Source organism: Mus musculus, chromosome 1 (genome assembly GCF_000001635.26).
Source record: "Mus musculus strain C57BL/6J chromosome 1, GRCm38.p6 C57BL/6J".
NCBI lineage: Eukaryota > Metazoa > Chordata > Mammalia > Rodentia > Muridae > Mus > Mus musculus.
In genome coordinates, this window is record NC_000067.6 from 173374104 (window position 1) to 173387377 (window position 13274).

General features: G+C 40.6%; 1 protein-coding gene across 12 annotated transcripts in view; it reads left to right on the forward strand.

Moving 5' to 3' along the window:
* The window catches only part of Aim2 (absent in melanoma 2), a 116494-nt gene that overhangs the window by 24557 nt on the left and 78663 nt on the right, over nucleotides 1-13274 (forward strand). The window lies entirely within an intron of this gene.

The following is a 13274-nucleotide window of genomic DNA, read 5'->3' on the forward strand; positions in this document are numbered from 1 at the left end:
GCTTTTGGCAATCCTTGAGTGAGGGCGACTTTTTAAATGCTGTTATAAAACATCACCCTTTGGTAAAAGCGAAACGGAAAGATGAGGAAGCCATGAAAACCACACTAGAGGAACTCATCATCCAATAGAGAAGACAGGCTTGCAAACACGGATTCGCAAGAGGGCGTGGGAAAAATGTATATACGAAGCACAGAGGGAGCAGGGAAGAGATGGAAATTAAACTTACAAAAAAAAAATTGAGACAAGGAATTGGCCAGATGTCAAAGGAATGAGAGAGATGAAGAAGGGACTGGCATATGCATAAATGGTGATGCAGGCAACTCCAAAGTTGTGGCTAGACCGTGAGGGAATTTATGCTAGATTGTTCTTTATTCTGCAGACAAGCAGTCATTGAAGGGCTTAAGCAAAGAAATGTCAGTGCCAGATTTGCATTTTAGAGCGATAATACTGGCAGTGCTGGATAGATGGATACGAGCTGTAAGAGCCTGACCTCTACCCCCTGAGTACCACAAATTCAGTGCCATGACACTAAGTAAGACCCACTGAGGGTGGTCTTGTCTTGGAGCCTATGGGTACAATAGAGAAATGACCAGGACATCACTATAGGGCTTAGGCTCAGTGCATGGTAGAGAAAAGGATTTCGCGTGTGTATGTTGGTCCACAGCAACTCATATTTTGTGGAGTAGGATTGGCTTTGAGACCAACTGTTCCAGTTCAACATGGACAGAACCTTAGCCGTGAAAACTGGGAAATTTGGCTTCGGCTTTGGTTCCTGGAAGAATTAGTCTGTACTCAGTAACCCAGAACATAGGTCAAGTCAAGGGCAAGCTGGAGAGACAAGAGAAACTCAGTGAATTATTTTCTGTTTTAGGGACAGTGGCAGTGATAGATGAACCAATTGAATGAAAGGATTGTCGAAAACCCAAGTAGGAGACAGAGGAGAGAGTTTGGTCCCTAGTCCTGGATACCGTCTTCATTCTCTGAGATTCTGGGCTCTCTGTAATGGCAGTGAATGCAAAACAGCAAGCATTGCGGGAAGTTAATGCGCACATTTTTCATTCATGTGTAACTTTAATATACTCACACACACATATTTGATTAAGCACTCATAGAATGCCTACTGTGTGCCTGGCAATTTGCATATTCTACATTATGCAATCTTTATGTACAATCTTATGGCCTGTAAGCACTATTATTCCCCTTTTATAGATGAGGTGTTTGTGACTCAAGCGATTTGGTAGTTTCATACAAATCGTATGTTAAGTACCAGGGTATGTGTGTATGTGTGTGTATATGCTCACATTCATATGTGTGTGGTTACACATGCTTGTGGAGGCCAGAGGTTGATGCTGGCTTTCTTTTTCAGCTACTCTCCACCATATGTACTGAGGCTGGATCTCTTACTAGAACCTAGGGCTCACCAATTTGACTAGTCTGGCTGGTAAACTTGTACCAGGAATTTCATCTCTCCCACACTGGGGCTGGCAAGGGCCATCACATTGACCTAGCATATAGCTGGGTCCCAGGGACCGAAAGTGTAGTCCATATGATACTGTGGCAAACACTTATCTGCTAAGCCATCTCTTTAGTCCCAGGAATCTTAAGTGTCTTGAAAGTCTCTGGTCATTCTAGCACATTTCTTTGCTTCATCAAAAAGACTGGCTGGGAGGTACTTACTCAGATAATACGGATGCCCAGGGTACACTGGTTCCATGAGTTAATGATGAAAATTCCTGTTTCTAGTGTCAACTGCTCGTGGGTGATTCCTAAGCCCTGACAACCCAGAGAGACCACTCAGTATAGGCTGCATCCCCTGACAAAGTTCATTGATTCCCAGGGAAACCATGTAAATACCTCATTAAAACAGTTGTGTGAATGTTTCACAGTTAGAAACACCACTGCCTTTCGACAATTGAGTTTCTTAGTGTTTCCTCTCCACTGACTGCAAGTCTTGTAAAAACTGCACAGTGTAGCCCATGCCTTCCTCTCTGGCTTAGTGCAGCCTCATCGTGGCTGTGCTCTCCAGATTTTATTATTATTATTATTATTATTATTATTATTATTATTATTATTATTATTATATTGTTCTTAACAGACACCAAGCTCACGTCCACCCCAAACCCTTCTTCCCAACTGGAGTGCTTCTCCTTTGCTCTGGGCTGAGTTGTTATTCCTGCAGTTGCTTCTCAACTTTAGTTACTGCCTTGCTGGAAATGTCTTATTTTCTTGCAATCAGTCGTTATTTTGATGAATTTTTCTTCTATTTATTTACCATCTAGCTTCTTTCTCAGAGTTAGTGTAAGCTCCAAAGGATAAAAAAATCGTGTCAATTTTGATTAGAGTTGTGTTGCCAAAAGGTAGAAGATGCTGCATGTAACACCAATGGCTACCATGTGCCATACACTAGTTGGATGGATTGATCACATCAGAAGAAGCATTTGATTTTACATTCAAGAACCTTTGTCTTGGGTCCAAAGCAACCCACTGCCTGCCATTTGGAGCTCTTCCCTACTGTTCCTGAGAGAAGACATCTCACTCTTTTTTCTGACCACTATGTAATGTCCCTCTGGAGGGTTTAAACTGTTATTAAATTGCCCCACAGCCCCTTATACATCAGGTGAAGTGCCCCAATTCATAACCTTGTGTCAGTTCCCTTATCACGTTAGAACCTCTTGTCTAATCCCTTTCTCTTTGATAACTGGATCCAGTAGGCCAATGTAGGTGAGTAAGGCCACGGCTGATGATTATGAGTTAAACAAGAGATGCTCTTCCAGCTTTTTCTGACACAGGTTTTGCTATTCCCTATTTTAAAACCATTTCCCCTCTCCCAATTCCTGGCCAGCTTGTGGTCCATTTCAGTATCAAGATCATATTAAGCCCTAAAGTTCAAGAACTTGCTACCAGTAGAATAAGCATCCCTTTGCGGGCTGAAGCCAAATTGAGGTTTCCCACCAGACTTCCTAGTTTCAGGGTTTTCTTGTGACTCCAGTGGGAAAGTCAGAGGTGGTGGGGGTTGTATTTAAAGTGCTCCTGCTAAACCCATGTGAAGTCACGGGAAGGTTTTTGTGTGTTGTGCAGACCTAGAATAGAATATGCTTCTATCTAAAGAGAGCTCAGAGAGTTATTGCTCCAGCCTTGAGGAGATTAGAACTGACAAGAAGACAGCACTTGGAGTGGGGGGGGGGTACGGGGTAGGGGGTGTCCATGATTTTGAGGGTAAAGTCAGCCAAGGCTAAAACACAAGTTGTGCTACTGTTGTTTGTCACCAGAACTTCCCCTTTGCTGGTCATTAGGCTCCATCATTGTCAGTCTTAACGTTTCACTGTGAAGACTACCACATGAGAGCCTTCATGTATCAGTGCTAGGATGGAACAGAGCAACACTTGATGTTTCTCTCTCTGACTCCTTCACCTTGGAGCAGATGCCCGAGGGCTATTCCTTTGTGTTTCTCTTGCACAGACACGTGTCTTGTACTCGTTGTCTTAATATAGAGCACCTCATGGATCTAGATTCGAAATTCTAATGTCTTCACTTCAACGTATTCGCGACATAGCCTGCTCTCTGCTACCCTCATGTGGCCACCCTGACCCCTGGTTATCCCTGATCCTCTGCTCCCTCAGTGTGGTGGCTCTGCTGAAATGCAGTACATTACTAGCATCTAGCTCTTGCCTCAAATCCTCTGAGTTTTGAATGTTTAATGTGACGTGAGGTCTCTTTAAGTTCGTCTTCTCTTAGGATGATACTATTAATAACTCAGTCGCTTTAGCATTCTTTGTCCCTTTCTACAGTACCCCTTACCTGTCAGAGATATATGCAGCACATAGACATGCTGGGTTTGGACACAGCAAGGTCTCTTGATGTTTCGGATCTCATACAGGGTTCTGTCTCCTGGGAATCCTGAAATTACAGTTCATTACCATAAGTTATTTAATCATAGATTGACCTGCGTCTCCCACCTCAGATTAGTAAAGAAACCATATTCATTTCTGCCTTGGTAAGGGTTAATAGTAGATCTTGAGTAGACACAGAATGTTGGTGCTTCAGACTGAGTTATATGGAAAAGGGCTATATCTGTTTTTTTCCCTCTCTAATTGTGTTCTATTTTTAGCCCAGGGACTGAAGGATTATTTAGAATAGAATATGCATACTACTTTGTTTGAAAAATGTTGCGAATGAGAATATAGGAAAATCAGTTTGAAGAGGTGGCTTTGAAGAGAAGCTAGGAAGGTAAAATTTGAGAACCAGACACCAAAGAGCCTTTTATTTTTATGTCATGCTGGGGAATGAACCCAGAGCCTCACGCATGTTAAGCAAGTGCTATACCACTGAGCTGTATCCGTAGCCCTCAAAGGGTTTCATCTTTAGTTCAACATCGATTGAAAAAGGTTTTACAGCAGGATGTCATGTGACTGGATTATTATTTAAATATTAATCATATTAATCCTGTATTCAGGGTGGTAAAGATGTGTTAAATCTTCCTTTGTAAATTCAGTACAATACTATGCTAAATCTCAGTAAGATGCTTTCTGGAACTTGACAGGTAAATTCTAGAATTCCCATGCCAAAGAAATGCAAGAACAATCGTGGTGAACACATTAAATTCAAGGGGAAGCAGGTTGCTGCCATATCTTAAGCTACTTAAAAATTATAATCATTAAAATATGGAGATGACACATCATAGCTCCATATTTGGATGAGAATTTAGTTCTTGAAGATAAGTGCTGTCTTCCTTATGAAACAGAAGTTTAGTGATTGAAGATCTAATGGCTGTAGAGCGCCATTGGAATAAATGGCTATCTGTTAGTTAGGGTGGGCTGCAGACCCACTTTCTCTATACTATTTGCAGAACAAATAAATATGTTGGTAAATTGTATAAAAATAAATTAAATTAATTTTGTTTTGTTTTCTGAGACAGAGAGAGTTCTTCTTTGAGGCCCTGGTTGCCCTGAAACTCACTCTGTAGACCAGGCTGACTGACCTGGAACTGAGAGATCTGCCTGCCTCTGCCTCCAGAGTGCTGGGAATAGAGGAGTGTGCCACCACGCCTGGCATATACTCGCTGTTTTTTTTTTTTGTTGTTGTTGTTGTTTTGTTTTGTTATTTTTTGTTGTTTTTTTTTTCTTTTTTAAATTGTGGAAAAATACATTTACTCTTGGAAGTCGAAAAGCCCTTCTTAAGACATACTACTATAAAATCTCCAAAGGAAAGGACTGACAGGATCGAGCTGTGTTTCTGACATGATTTTCCTTTTTAGATGCTGTCGCCAAAATTCAAAAGTAATTTGCAGAGTGGGAGAAAGATTGAACACATATACCAAAGTGTTCAACTTGACAATAAGTAAAATATTCTGCCTGTAAACATAAAGAGGCAAACGGGCAATAGAAAATTGGGCAAAAGTTATAAATAGAAGTTGTTGGGGGGGGGGAGGCAATTGTCCAATAATCGTCTGAGTAGATGATCCAGAGCATTTGGATTTGGAAATATAACAATTAAAGCACCAAAGGGTCTGCAGGCTGTTAAGGAGCAACGAAGAGCACCATCAGACTGTTAAAAATTAAAATGATGGATAACACACAGTGTTGGTAAGTGTTGAGGGAGATAGGCACCTTCATATATTATGAGTGAAAATGTAAATCTGAAAAGCTTTCTGAAAGATATTTTGGCAGGATGCATCAAAATTAAAAATGGAAATACCAGAGGTGCTGTTTCCACAAATTGTGTATAGATTTATTCAAACATGAGTGCCATGATTCATGTACAAAGGTGTGCATCTCATCATATTTTCCAGCAGTGAGAAATGGAAAACAACCCTAAACTCATCAATAGTGAATTGGTAAAATAAATAAGCCAATGTCATACTTTGTAATAACACCTAGCAGTTAACAAGAATGAGGCAAATTTATGTGAACCATTATAGAAAAATACCCAAAATGTACTGTTTGGTTAAAAAGTAAAAAAATACACATTATTATCTTTTGTGCAAAGTAGACAAAAATATTAAATATATGTATATGCAGATTTCATGTATGTATAGATGAGTATTTAAGTACATAAAGAGCTACTTAGTGATTGTGTGATGTCAAGTACGGTACATAACCCTCTTAGCATTTCAGTTTTTTTATATATAGAAAATAGAGGGGCTGGAGAGATGGCTCAGAGGTTAAGAGCACTGACTGCTCTTCTGGAGGTCCTGAGTTCAATTCCCAGCAACCACATGGTGGCTCACAACCATCTGTAATGAGATCTGACTCCCTCTTCTGGAGTGTCTGAAGACAGATACAGTGTACTTCCATATAATAAATGAATGAATGAATGAATGAATGAATGAATGAATGAATGAATAAATAAATAAATAAATACATACATAAATACATAAATGAATGAATGAATAAATAAATAAATCTAAAAAAAGAACAGAGAAATAGTCATTGTAATATGTTTAAGAATTGTATAATGTCTTTTTAGACTAGTATTGACACACAGTAGGCACTTGACTAGTATTTTTATTCAGCTTCATATTTTAAACTTGAATAATTAATATTTATTATACTCCTTGCAAGTGTGAGTGAGAAGAAATGCACAGGGGGGGGGGGTTGTGCATGTGCTTGCTGTGTGTACAGTGACCGTGTGTTTGCATCCTGAAAGACTAAAGTTTTTAAATTTGAAAACTTATTCAAGTTCAGTTTAGTGATGATTACTAGCCTCTGGAGATGATTTAAAAGAGCCCAGCACTTGACCCTGAGACAGAATGTTGGGTAGTGGTTTGAGAAGCAAGAAAGGAGAAGAAATGAGATAACAGTTCTCTGCCCTGGTATTTGAGTGGCTTGAAAAATGCTGAACCATGGAAAGAAATACTGGAGTCAGAAGAAGCTTTTTGTGGGGTGTAGTATTTTGGGAAGGAAGACGTGTCTTGGTTCAGGCTGCTGTAGCAGAACACCAGAGACTGAGTAGCCAAAACATCAGACACTTATTTCTCATGGGTTTGGAAACTGGAAGCCTGAAATTATGGTCCTGGCTTGGTCTTGGTCAGCTGTGTTTTAGGAGGATGGTGATCTTCTTAGTGTACCTTGCAGGTCAAAGAGAAAAAAAAACTCTTCTGCATCTTTTTTCTAAGGGTACACATACATATGGGGCCATCCGCATATGATTGACATTAGGGACACAAAGATTTAATTCATAGCACTTAGTTTAATTTTCTTAATTATATGTGTGTAGAATTCTCAGGTCTCACTTCAAGAGTGTTCATATAATACTTATATTATATTAAAAAAAAGAATAACTGAGGGATCATCTACAAGGGGCCGATAACCAGTCCAACAGTTTGTCTGTTCCTACATCTCCCCCTTAGTAAACATATATTGAGCAACGCCGTGTGCTAGGCACGGCTCAGACTGTCAAGGGTAGAAAGACCTCAGGTTGCTCATCATCTGGTGGGAGAAAGACATGTACAAATTAATTGCACACTGCACTCGGGGTTCCAATAGCCATATGCACAGGGTGCAGGGATGGTGTGAAAATGGGTGTGATCCAATCTGCTTTGGGTTGTGGTGGGTGTCAGAGAAGATATTACAGAAAGTGAGGTGACTCAGCTGAGTCAAGGGCGATGAGCCATTTTTGCAGGCAGATGTAGGGTGGGGAGAAGAGAAGGGCATTTTAGAAGGGAAATATCACCATATACCAAGACATGCTAGTATGGAACCGAAACATTTTAGTTTTACTTTTTCTCCTTTATTGAGTCTTGAGTACTTTAATATTACGTGGTTCAAAGGGGGGGGGAGGTTTGAAAGAATGAGCAAAAATCAGTTCACCATTAGCTCTTCTCTAGGCAATTATGAATTAAGATGCACTAACTTTACCTTCAAGACAAATCACAATTAGCCTGCAGTAGTACTGCTAATAGGGTTTAACTCTCCATTATAACTTACCCTGATTACTACAGAAACACAAGGACTGTGCCCTCTGGATATGATCTTTGCTCAGCAGCCAAATATTGGAAATGTAGATTTTATCATAGCTCTCCAGTGCTGAGAACCCTTTACTGTTCCTGCAACTGGTGAGAGATTAGAATCTTGAAACATGACGCTGGAGGAACCTCATCACCTGGTCTTTGCAGGCAGCCACTGTCACTACACAACCATGAAACACTCTTGAACACACACACACATATACACACACAGAGAAGATAAAGGGACATGAGCATGATCATACACATATATGCACACACTCAGACACAGATACACACACACAAAAATGCACACATGCTCACACACATGCACATGTACACACTCAGGCACAGTTACACACACACACACACACACACACACACACAAACTTGCTTTGAAAATCCAACTTCGTTTTGTGCTCTGGTTAAAAACTGTTCTCATTTTAAATATCAGCTTAGGTCTGCAGCTCTAGAAAACTCACAGACTCATCAGACTTGGTGATTACTTGGCCCATTTTGTTTTTGTACATCACTGGATGTAGCTGTAGAGTTAGACAACATTTTTATGATTCTGGTAAATTTTCTGTTTCCAAGTCTTCAAAAAGTTTTTTGTTTGCTTTTATGGTGCCCCCTCCCTTCAGAAGAGAGAGAGAGAAGGAAAATGGGTAAGGATAGGTAATGGTGTGAAGAGGATCTAGAAAGATTTCAAGGCCAGGGAAGCAATATCAAAATTGTATGAGAATAATTTCAATGAATAATATTACCTGTGATATCACTAGTATCCTTCTATATTCAAATTCCGGCACATTTCTTGGTAGACATAAGTTACTTATGGATTTATAGAACAAATAAATACATTATTCGGTGGTAATTAATGAATGAAATGATCCTACCATTAACTAAATGGATTGTGAGGAGCAAGCAGATTCATGGAATTCAGGTTTCCATATTTTGCAGTTGAGATATCTCTGAGTCAAAGGCAGCCTGTGTTCACCAGGCTGAATTCCATGGGCGCTGTCTGGCTTTCAGATGGATGCAGAGGTTTCTAGTTCTTAGTCAATCCTGTGTGCTGTTGTGCTATTTGAGGTCATCCAGGGAGAGGATATGGAAGAAGAGAACCAAGACAGTTTAAGGGAGTAATTTTTGGTTATTATATTGTATTATACCCCCAATACACATGCCACTTGAATGTCAACTTATTTTTGTTACACCTTAGGACAAGAATAAAACTCAAACATAAAGTGTGTCCAGTGTAACAGGTGCTGAGGGTTTGGCCCTCTGGGATTGGAAGACAGCAAACCATTAGAACAGTGGTTGTCAACCTGTGAGCTGTGACTCCCATGGGAGTTGTACATCAGGTATCCTGTACATATCAGATATCCTGCATATTAGATACTTACATCATGAATCTTCACAGTAGCAAAATGACGTTTATGAAGTAGCAGCACAATAATTTTATGTTTGAGGGTCAGCAGAACATGAGGCATTGTGCTAAAGGATCGCAGAGTTAGAAAGACTGACAACCACTGCTGTAGCGGGTGATGTCTAGGATGGAAGCCTTTGGATCAGTGGGGGTGGCCAGGGCTTGAAGGGGAGAGTGGACTAGAATGCCAGTTTCTCCTACTTTCCCACTTTACCTTTGTGACTCACTATGCTAGCGACTTGGCTTTGCAATGGGCTCCTCACCAGTAAACCCAGCACCCTAGTTAGAAACTGGAGCCACAGGGGGCTGGTGAGATGGCTCAGTGGGTAAGAGCACCCGACTGCTCTTCTGAAGGTCCAGAGTTCAAATCCCAGCAACCACATGGTGGCTCACAACCATCCGTAACAAGATCTGACTCCCTCTTCTGGTGTGTCTGAAGACAGCTACAGTGTACTTACATATAATAATAAATAAATCTTTAAAAAAAAAAAAAAGAAAGAAACTGGAGCCACAGATTCACACGATCTTGGACCAGAAAGTCTAAAAGTGTGACCTTATAGAAACCTTTTTCTAATTTTAAGTTAACTGTCTGAGATATTTTATTACAGTGATAAAGAAGTGATTGCAGTGCATATACATGAAACAGACCATTTCATTAGACAATTTTTTATTTTTTTCCGCTAGTTTCTTTTACTTATCCTGGCACGGCCTGTCTTAAGCTGTTATTTCCCTTTCTCTATCATGTTATAAAAATGCTTTCAATTTCTGATTTCCAGTCTGACAGCACTGCTCTTTGGGAAAGCAACAGGTAAAGGGAAAGAGGAGGGACTCTGGTGAAAAGAAGGGGCTGAGAAATGAGACACCCTTGAGGAGAGCTTACATGCTGAAGCCAGAGGGATATTTTTAAGAATGGAGCTGTGGTCACAAGTGTGAAATGTTACAAGAAGGTGAAGTGAGACTATTGAATTTGACAATTAGGAAGCCATTAGTAACTCTATAGAGGATGCTTTATCTGTAGCTGGCCTGGAGTCAATTCAGGAGGGATGAGGGGAAGAGACAGTGGATAGGACACACTATCTTAGAAACCTGCTCATTGCAGAAACCAGGGCTGCCAGACACCAGCCTGCTAAGAATTTTACTGGCTTTTCTTTCCTTTTCTTTCCTATAGGGCAGGCATTATTAGTTGTGTGGCTTTTTAAGATGAAGCAAGTGATCTGAGTGTCAAGAAGGCTATTGAGGTAGACAAAGGAACCCATTCTCACCCAGGAAGCTACAGACCTGGGATGCCCACTGGTCTGAGTCTGTAGTTTCCCAATTCCACGTACCAGCTACTTTATTTTTTTTAGTATCAGATAAGTGATTTAATTTCTGTGAGCCCGAGTTTACCAATCTGTGTAGTTATACATATGAGGAGAGAGAGTGTCAAATACTATCAATGACAGAGATACAGCAAATAAAGAACAAATATTCACCTACTTAGCATTTTCAACTTAATCCTCAAAGGAGATGGTTTTCCTAACACTTCTAGAAGTAATAAGAACACGTGACAAAAGTTAAGCTGATATGTAAGGTGGAAAGAAACTCGGTTATCTTAAAGTCCTTCTTCTTTTTATGTCCTGTGTGGTTCCAGGGGGAAGTCCTTCTACTACTTTTATTTTTCCTGGTTCATCAGTTGAGACTGGGTGTATTTGTTTTTCACTCTTTCATTCCCCACATTCTTCTTGTAGAAACTATCTTGAGGACTCAAGAGAGGTTCCTTGATAAAATGAGTCCGGGTTAAAAAAGTCCAATAGCCTAGAAGAGGGGGGCAAGCATGTAAATGACTAAATTTCTCTGTGTAAGAGGCTGCATTCACCCAGCCATCTGTTTCCCATGTTCTAACTTAAGGTGACTGGGAAGGGACTGAAGCAGTGGCAAGCCCAAGCTCATTTACCCAAGACTATTCCTTCTGACTTCTAAACACTACACAGGTTGATTTTATCTGGAGCCCATTCTAGATCTTTGCTGTTCTGTCCTATTCCAGAGCAAAATAGCATGAGGCTAGGCCAAGTGCCTCCCAGGTTCCTCCTGTGGAGGCTTCCAGGTTGGATGTAGGTCAGGAGGGCACTGCTGTCGCTACCTGTAATTCTACCAATATATGAACTACTGGTGCACACTAACTGTTTCTTCTGTCAGTATGCTTCTTTTGTAGAAGAACCATGACAATATTCTTCTCATAAGCTAGGGTAGCTGTGACGTCAAAATAAGACAAATCATTCAGAATAATTTTATTGTTGTATTGGAATGTAATGGTATCACTACCATTAATCCTATCTCTTAGACTCATAAGGTGTTAAGAAGGCAGGCAGGACTTGAATGTTGACCTTTTATACTCTTAAAAAAAGGGGGGGGGGAGGATTGGCCCTGAGACTAGAAATGAGTTGATCACTTCAGTAGAATGGTGGCCTGTGTCTTTTTGTTTGTTTGTCTGTTTTTTGTTTTTGTTTTCAAGACAGGGTTTCTCTGGCCTCGAACTTAGAAATTTGCCTGCCTCTGCCTCCCAAGTGCTGGGATTAACCCAGTCTGACCTGTGTCTTTATCTTCAATTCAAGAGCAGATATTTTTAGGGACAGATTTTAGGGTTAGTGGTGCTGTGCTGTTAAAAAGTACTTGCCTTAATGACCAACTACCATATAAAAGAGGTGAACTAGAGACTGAGCACCTGGAATTAACTAAGTTCTTGGAGGATCTGGGTGAAGCAGAAGGTTTCCTTGTAAATTTCTAGAAGAATTTGGTGGACTTGACAGCTATCGTCCTTCTAATTTTAAAGTATGGGCAGTTTCTTCAAACTCCATATGCTTAGGGATATCTAGAACGGTCTTCCGATGGTTTCCTGGGGGAGGCTGGCAGAGTGGGGGACCAGTTCCCAGGAGAGGACGATTCTCCATCCAGTTTCCTCAGCCACATTTGGGGAACATACTATGCGGTTCACATTCTATTCCAAGTTTCAGTGGCTTGTGAGATCCAGTACGGTTTCAACATAGATAGGTTCTTGGGAGACACTGAAGAAGTTCTAAATATGTCTCCTCTGCAAGTCAGTTGGGCAAAGTTAGGCCCAGAGTGGCTTCTGAAAGCTAGACACAGCAACTAAAAGAGGATTGTGCTTTGCATTTCTCTTTCCGTGGTTTGATTCCCAGTTTAATTCTTACCTGGATTTTGTATTTAATCCCAAAGAATAAGAATAAGTAGGATAGAGAAGGCACCATTGATATTGGTAGCCATGATCACAGACTAAGACAAGAGGGGCAAGGTAAGGCTGGGGACACAGGTACTTCATTGCAATGCATTAGAGGTGCATACGAGGAATAGACAGGTGAGTTCAAGACAATTCTACAAGGGTGAAATATGTGGAAAAGAAGAGGGTGTTATATTACAGGTCTGCCTATGTCAGCCCTTCTTTTTAAGTATCTGAGAGTGACAAACTGAACATCTGTATGTTCTGAGTTCTACAGGACAGGTCTTGTACCAGTGGCCTAGTGCTGCAAAATCTCTCTCCTGGTTTGGTTTTTATTTTGTTTTGGTGAGATAGTACAATGGGGCTGTCAATGGTTAGGGGCCTGAGAAAATGGCAGGCAGAAGCCATTTCTGTAGAGAGCTCTCACAATAGTGTGAACAGTATAGCATGGGGTAGTTATAGCAACTGAGATGAAATTATAGCAGGAGCCAAGGGTTCTGCTAACCAGATAGCTACTCCACTGCCTTATACCACAAGCATATACGACTTATAGCCTTAGCATATAAGTCATGGACCAGTTAAGATAGGCACCTTTAGCAAAGCTATATGACCACAATCAGATGTGGGATTTACTTCTGGATCAAAGGGAAGATGATTTTTCTTTTTGTGGCATTTATTCTGTGTATCCAAGCAAC